The sequence below is a fragment of the Xiphophorus maculatus genome, chromosome 2 (genome assembly GCF_002775205.1).
Source record: "Xiphophorus maculatus strain JP 163 A chromosome 2, X_maculatus-5.0-male, whole genome shotgun sequence".
Classification (NCBI taxonomy): domain Eukaryota; kingdom Metazoa; phylum Chordata; class Actinopteri; order Cyprinodontiformes; family Poeciliidae; genus Xiphophorus; species Xiphophorus maculatus.
This window is the reverse complement of record NC_036444.1, coordinates 28,272,645-28,281,085: the sequence shown is the minus strand read 5'-3', so window position 1 is coordinate 28,281,085 and position 8,441 is coordinate 28,272,645. Positions and strand designations below refer to the sequence as shown.

Genomic DNA, 8,441 nt, shown 5'->3' with positions numbered 1-8,441 from the left:
CTCAACGAGGGGCCAGAAACAGTTAACGGAGTGAGACGAAGCGTCTCCTGCTGTGTAGAGAGCAGAGTCTCACACAGTGCTCCCACCTGACGCTGCGCACTGCCGGTAAGCTGGCAGAAAGAGGGATAATACACGTCTCTCACACTCAAAGCAGACACATTTGGGGCTTTTCAAAGATTTGTTCTACTTAATAAACTCTTGAATACTAGCAAATCTACTTATTAGATTTTAATTCCTACATGCAACAGATTTAGTGGTTGCTAAGTGTTTGGGGTGCAAAATAATTTATCTTTTCAGATATAATTTGCCAAGGATAACTATCCGACATCATAGTTGTGAAAATGAAATGTTTGTTTTTGTTTTTCTTTGCCGTAGGAGGAATAATTGTCACTGTTCTGTTTTAAATAAAAGCCATTAGACGATTGGATCTGTTTTTGTAGTTCTAACTTTGTGTGTAATTACCACGATTCAATGAAACCACTGTATGTTTCCTCAGAGTCAGGCCCCTGCCCTCTTCACACACCCATTATGTTAGACTGACTGGCGAGGCAATTATAAAATGTATTTTAATGGTGTGTAGTCCAAAGGAGTGTCATCCATCACTCTTTGAAACTACAGTTGGGGGGGAAACTACAGGTAATTAGGTCTGCTAAGTGACCTGAGCTGATGGACTAACAAATTAACCGGCTGGTATCAGCTTGTTGTACTTGTGTTGCTCTGTGAAAAGCACAGCAACACAGTGGGTAATATTCACTTTGGGTGCATGTTTAAAGACCGGGCCCTTTCTTCTTTTCTCTTGAATTTTTAATTGGAAAAGAACCAAAATGATTCCAAATTAATTTAAAATAATGAACTGAAATCTACTACTAATTATATGATTGTTTATTTTCGTTAAGGTCTATGCGTCAAAAGCAAAGTAATAGTGAGGCTTTTATAATAAACAGTTAATTTAACAGCCCTCAGATCATTTTTGCTATTCTGTTTCAAATGGATTACTATATAATTTCACTATGGTATGAAAAACTCATGCAGGCCGCTGCCTCATTTATGGAAAGTGCAGATAATCCAGATTCTTACACAATTCCAGCCGGTATTTATGAGTATTTATTTACAGTTAAAAGCTTAAAAATGGTAGAAATGAATCTACATTTTGGCTCATCTTTGCAGTCCAAAAGCTTTACAAATATAGCTGTAGCTGTTATTGCTAGCATGCAATGTAAAATGCTAACAATAAAGAGTAAAATGTAAATTTAGACATGACTGCAGCAAAAACACTTTGAACTTATGTAAGATCTGCTTTAAATTTTTTATTTTTTGCAGAAACTGAGAGCACTACTGAAATTGCTCTTGGAGTGCAAACTCTGTTTTTGCAGCTGTCCTGTAAATCTCAGCTCTTCTCCCACGTAGATAAATATCCTACTGGAAATAACATCAAACCCATCAGTCTGTCATCCCAGCATGAACTCACCCTAATCAGTGCTTTTCAGGCGACGACACTTTCATCATCAGTGTCACCTGCTCTAAGGGATCCTATTGCATTTACTTTTTTTTTTTTTTTTACAGTGCAGAAGTTTAGAAACACAATTCGCTGCTTTTTATTGTTCTCCGTGAAATACCTGCTTTAATAGTTTGGGGTTTTTTTTGGTTGAAGCGTCGTGCTGAGGAAGGGAGCGTGAAGGGATTCGGGTTCTGGCTCGGTCAGTGGCTCTGCCCCGGAGGAAGCACCGGGAGCGGCAGCAGTGTTTATGAAAAGGATAAAGCGCATTAGGGCGCACATTTGACACATTCTCGGCCGGGCAGAGGGATGCGGGTTCAGGGTGTGTGAGATAACAAAACGCGGTGTTGAGGCGGTGCTGTTGGACCTCTGGCAGCCCTGCGGCACAGACAGTCCGGGCCCATAAAATGCCAGGGCTGCCTCACTCATCCGGGAGGATAAAACAAAAAACTCAAGGTTGCTTAAAGTATCGGTTCTCCTCGTGAGTCCAGGTATGCTGTATATGTATATATATGTATATATATCTACAGATATGTATATATCTATATACAGTAGATCTATAGATATATACATATATACAGCATACCTGGACTCACGAGGAGAACTGATACTTTAAGCTTTTTTTTTTTATTCTGATTTCCCAAGATGCGGAATCCATGTGGATGCACAGCCTAAACAACAAGAAACGCTTTCAAATTCACCTAAAATTGTCCTGTCTTTCATGGGAACGTCAGAAGGTTCTGAGCTTCTTACCTGGTCTGGTTACCATGTCGACCTGAACCAAGGTTTAAAAAGTTTCTACTCTTCCTGTTGCTTAAAATTCATTTTAACCAGATTCCAGAGAAAACACCGACGAGCCCAAAGTTTTCCCTGTCCATACGCCGTGTGGAGTAATGTAGCGCTGCCCCCTCCCCCACCTGTTGCTGCACACTTGTAATCAACCGGCTGAAAGAAAGCCACTACACTGTTTCCTCACATACAAAAAAGGCAAAGTTGTCTGGCAACAAAAAACACAGACTTACTCCGATTAAGGTAAAACCATTTCCGACCTAAAGACATTTGCTTTTGTTGGCAATGTAAATGAGAACTAGTTCTCAATGATCTCACCGGGGTAAAAAAAAATACCCAAAAAGTTAAATAAATAGTTAATTAAATAACCAGCTAAATTCTGATTGTTATTCTTGTGACCCTATACAAAGCAGAGCCTTAAAAATGAGCGATTTTCTACATAGCAAGCATTTATTTAAGTTACCAAGTGTCAACATACAAAAGATGAAAGGAATGTAATCCTTTTAGCTATAATCCTCCTTGTTTTATTTTACCAGCAGTAGGAATGTTATTGCTTTCCTGTTTTAAATTAAAACTGCAGATTATGTCTTACATTTTTGTTTCAAATCTTTGTAGTAATGTGTTTAAATTGCGCCATCCCCTTGCTGAGTCACAGTAAATAAATAAAAAATTCACAAAACTTTGTGCTTGATTGTAAAAACAATTTCGATCTCCTCTGCGTCGGAGGAACGCGTTAATTCGTGTTTAAATTGTCTTTATTAACGCTTCTAAATGAGACATTGGCGACACTCGTGTGGATCTGCTGCCTGAACTGCGTCACGTTGAGCCTGACGCTTGAACGCGGTGCCGGTCCGGCACAATGTGGCCGGCTCCTGAGGGGGGGCTGCCAAAAGTAGTCGGTGGCTTCAGTGAGGGCGCGTCCCTCCCAGGCAGGGTTGTCCACTCTGAGCTCTGCTGTCGAGCAGGTCCTCCGTCTCCAGCCTCTCCTCTGCTCCTCTTCCTCCTCGGGTTCTTTTGAAATCCTGTGGGGAAGGAAAAGACAACAAAGTGAGTTTGTTTCTGCTCTTTTGCTCTGCCTCTCTTCTTCGTCTTCTTTTTTTTTTTTTTTTTTTTTTTTTTTTTTTTTTTAAGATTAATTCATTTGCAAATTATCCAGTAAGCAGAAATCTTGAAAATGTGTTGTTTTTTTTTCTGGATTCTTAAAGTTGAAACTAGCCAAGAGGATTACAGCACAATTTTGTTTTTTCTGCATTTTCACACTCGACAAAAGTTTTTTGTTTTTTTTAACTGAAATTATAGGAGAAAAATTAATGTGAGGTTTCTAAAATCCTTACTGAGAATAATTGAGGTTAATTTAAGTTTTAAATTAGGTAAAATTAGGAAGTAGAAAACGGTTTATATTGTAAAAGTATAATAGAAACTTTTAACTAAAATTCTTCTAAAAAGTAGAAATGGTTGTGTGTTATGCCGTTTGTTCTTTAAATGAAATCAAAGATTCGTCACTTCAATAAGCATAATTTCCAACAATAATTATTTCATTTTTTGTCATAAATAAAACAAATTAAATGTTATTTAACTGACCTTGTTTTTTGTTTTTTTTTTACAGACAAAGGAATACATTATTTTTTTAAAGACTGAATTGTGCACTGAGAGGAAAAAAACGACGACATTTTTGCTTATTTTCTTAAACAAAATTAGAATCACACTTTTTACATAATAGGCTTGTCTTACACATTCAAGTATAGTTAATTAATGGGGAAAAGTGATTTTTGTGTGTCATGGTAAAATAAAATGTATATTTCACATGTTTCTATATCTCTTTTCTTATACATTAAAATGATACAGTATGTACTGTACCTGATTACTTTTCTATTATTCAGTCAAAAACAAAAGAAAAATCCTAAGAGGTTTATATATGCAAGACAAAATCTAATATTTTACTACTTTTTCTTTTTATTTTGCTAATGTTTTGTAATTTTACATATAATAATGAAGTACCTGTTTTAAAATAGGGACACAGACTTCTTAAATTTGAATTTATGTTCTGGAAGTCCTTTTCTCCACAGTTTACCCGAAACAAAAACTAGAAGATTTAATCAGAAGCAATATATATATTAAAAAAATAAAACAAAAAAAGTGTGTTTTTAAAACTCACAGCAGTATTAGCTGGGAAAGAGCTGTGCTGTCTGGACTCACAGGGTTAAAAAATAATGTTCGGATGCAATCAGAAATCCGGATCAAGAAGGATCTGCTCCTTATGCCTTTCACGGAGGCATAAGCTACATTACCATCATATAAAATATAATACATATATAGAATCCCCCTCCTGCGCATGCTTCATCTCCTCCATTTTGTGTTTCGGGAGCTTTTGATGCACATGCAACCATTTCGTGAAGCCTGTGCTTTCCTGCACAATTTGTACGACTTCTCCGATCGGACGGCGCTGAAAACGCGACGTCACGTGAGTGAGCGCACGGAGACAAACGGGCCTGAGGTCCAAGCCGAAACCAGAGCGCAGTACCGACGCAAACACAGAGCAGTGATGGCACCAAACCCTTCACTCCTGTGTGCACAGAAACCTGCAGTGTTCGAAAGCTGCTTTTATGTATTTTATTTTTTTAAGTTTTCTTTTCCTCCGCTCATTTGCGTCCCTGGAGTTTTTCAGGCCTGAATACAAACAGGTATTCTGAATGTCTCGGACTCAGAGAGCAGAAACTGACGGTCACAGTCGACTGCCTGTGGGTGACGAGCCGGGGTCAAAGGTCAGGCTGTGTTAATAGGATGTGATGTGCTGCCCTGGGACCTAGCTCCCACGAGGGATCCCCCCCTCCCGCTTGCTCCCTAATCGGTAATAGTTAATGTGTTCGTAATCTTTACCTTCTTAAAGCAAACAGCGGCGGAGAAGTGAATGGGCCCGCTTAGCCTCCCATGTAACACTTTTGACCCCGGGGTCACGGCCTTTGTTCCCCGCTCGATGGGGGAGTGCCCCCAAAGGTCTCAAGCGTAATAGAGAAGTTGTTTAGACACGTGCAAGGCTTAACTGAGACCACCTCTCTCTCACACACACACACACACACACACACACACACTACGCACTCTTGTTCCTAGAAAGTATATTGTGGACCCCGGCGTCAGAAGGGATGCTTGTGGTTAGCTTTCATCCCGTCCTGAGTGAGTCGGTTAGGAGAAGTTCTCCGATCAGCGTGTGACGTTTAGACGCTGACCACTTCCTGTTTCCCCTCTGATGGCGTTGTGATGTTTCGTTTAAAATTAGAAATGCAGATGATGTTTGTTGTGGGTCTCTTATCGTCTCCTGGGCAGGGCTTTTTTTTTTTCTTTGCGTTACCAGAAAGATATCTGAACCTTTCTGACCTGTGTCTGAAAAATATCGTTTATTTCACTTAAATGTGTTTGGTGTTTTCTCCCTGATGGAAAAGTGAGGAAAATAAAGACTAACAACGAGCTAATATTCTGTTCACAAGTTGTATTTTTTGTACAAATTTTTTTTTTCTAAAAATGGTTTTTTAAAATGCCTATTTTTTTATTTTTACATTTTCAATATTTATAATATTCTTTTCGTTTATCTATAAAGACATAGAATAATTAGATTTGTGCAGATTTACTTTACTTTTTTGGGGGGAGTAAATTATATTTTTTTACTAGAATATTGGAGATAAATTGCAGGGTGTTTCACAGCTTTGTCTGCCATCTTGTTTTATGTTGTAATATCAGGTAAATGTGATTGGTGGATTGTTTATTTATTTGTAAAAGAAGCAACTCCCATCTTTAGTTTTAGGTTTTCTTTGCTGAGCATTTTCATTTGTTTGACTTCTCCAAAAATTTCACTTCCAAGGCAAAAAGCGAAAAAGTAACTATAAAAACTGAAAATTGCAACAACAAAAAAAAGTCTTAATTGGACTCCTTAATTCCTCTGAAAAGAAAAAAAAATCTGCTGTATTCTCTGGGATTATGCGATTATGATAAATTAAAGATGTCTAAATTGGGCATAATAAATAACTTGGATGAGCATCAGAGGGGCAAAGTAAAAGGAGCGCCGCGGTGGGAGCTGGCACCGCACCAAAACCCAAAACTGTATCCTCAGATGAACTTCACGCTGCTGCAAAGTGCAAGCCTGCACACGGAGCAAAACACCCACAAAGTTTCCCCCTGTAAGCCGCCATCAATTAATCCTGGAGTTTTTCAGGCACATTCTCTTTCATCATCCCTCTTTTCACTTCATTTCATTTTTCCCTCCTCCTTCAAATGAAGTTCCCCAACATATGCACACATGACAGCTTTATACATCAAGGCCATAATGAAGTCACAGGTTTTTCAATTGGCTAAAACACATGGCGAGATGTGACGTGGAACCGGGCTCCTTTCTCTAAAAGCTGGGTACATAGCCGGTGCCGGCGTCGGGAGCCCGAACCGAGCTCGAAGGGGGAGAGGACGGGGAAAACAAACCCCAAAAACAAACTGCAACGTTTTCTTTCAAAAACAAAACAGCCCATTCGCCTCCCGTTCGGCCCCGGTGTGCAATCGCAGAGAGAGACTGAGCAAACAAGAAGTGCAAAGGGAGACGTTGGGATTTTCGTAGTAAGAAATGAGAACCGGAGGAAAACCAGAGGCGGTGGGTGTGCGCAGATGCCAGCAACCCCCTCTTTTTTTCTTTTTTTTTTTTTTTGCAAAACAGTAGCAGCCATGTTTGAAAAACCTCCTCAAGCCCCTCCAAAGAGCTCGGCGCCCTCCAAACACCGACATAGAAAGTTTTCACGGTGTAAAAAGAGTAAGAAAAAGTTGAACCCCCACCTTTTCTTTTTTTTTTCCTCCCATTGTCTCTGCTAGTCCCCGCTCGCCCTCCTCAACTCCCCGAGCCAGCAGTTTAGAAAGCAGAAATGAAATCAGAATAGTTCCTCTGTAACAGACTCTCTCTGTTTTTTTTGGGGGGGGGGTTAACATGTCCTTTTTCCTCTCCGTATAGAAGCTGCTCTGGTTTGAGGCCGAAGGGAAAGGAGAGGGGGGGAAGAAGAAGGAGAAGAAAAAAGTTTGAGCCCACGAGCTCTGCCCTTTTCTCAGTGTTTTTTAGAAGCGGAGCCAAAAGAGGCAGGAAGTTGTTGTACAATAGCGTTACAGTAATCTGCCACAAAACGGGGAGAAAAAGCTGATCGCGGAGAGAAGGTGGCAGGAAAAAGAAGCAGAAGAAGAAGAGAGGAGGGAGGGCTAGCATGAGAGCAAAGAATAATCAATACAATCTAAGATGGTGGAAGCAGCCCGAGCGCTCCCCCCCTTTTTCTGCTCCTTCCTGCGCCTCACCTACTCTTCATGTAAATCAGAACATGAAATCCATTTAAGCAAACCTGGTCTTCTGTTTCAGAAGGGGCAGACCAGCATCTCTTTCTCTGAAGAGAGAGCGAGAGAGAAACACAATTCGGTTAATTTTCTATAAACTTTTTAAGCTTTGGTAGGCGACAGGGCAGCTGGGGAAAAAAAGTCTCTGCGCGAAATAACGGAAAAATCAATCAAAACTATTAATGGTTTGTGCCAGAACAGGTTTCAAGGGTTCAAGCTTTACGACAGAGGGTGTGTGTGTGTGTGTGGGGGGGGGGTGTTTATGAAAAGGAGGAGGCTCCCGGCCACGTTACTGAAATTAACACTCTCCATGCTTGCTCTTCTGTTATTTTTTCTCTCTTTTTCTTTTTGTCCTCCATCCCGTGAATCCGTCCGTTCGCCCGCTCGGTCTGCTTCACGTGTTTGTTTTTCCTGCCAGGAAAAGTACGAGCGAGGCCCTCCCATCGGAGTGTGTGCGCGCGTGTGTGTGGGTTTTCTTTTTTTAAGCGACATGAACTGCACCGTAGCGAAACAGCAAGTTAATAATTTAACGAGCTCTCAGAAGAAACGTTGCATATTTCACAGATTTCCTTTCAGCTGTGTGTCTTTTTTTCTCTTCCCCTCCTTTTATTTATGTTCCTTGCTTTTTCCTTTTCTTTTTTTCCCCCTTCACTAGTTGATGTACAGTAAGGCGGAGGTACTGTATGGAGGAGCCCAGTGGGAGCGGGAGCTACTGCGCCTGCGCGCTGTTGGAGAGTTGTTTCTCCACCTCTATCCCTCCCACATTCAGATCTCTCTCTCTCTCTTTTCTCTCTCACTCTCTCTCTCT

The 8,441-nt window shown here is 40.5% G+C and overlaps 1 long non-coding RNA gene across 1 annotated transcript; it reads right to left on the bottom strand.

Moving 5' to 3' along the window:
- Positions 1-2,713: 2,713 nt before the first annotated feature.
- Positions 2,714-8,438, bottom strand: LOC111611698. Its single transcript, XR_002754169.1, has 2 exons — positions 7,094-8,438; positions 2,714-3,306 (listed from the first exon to the last, which is right to left on the bottom strand). It is a non-coding gene; the product is annotated as an uncharacterized LOC111611698 (long non-coding RNA).
- Between the last annotated feature and the right edge of the window lie 3 nt (positions 8,439-8,441).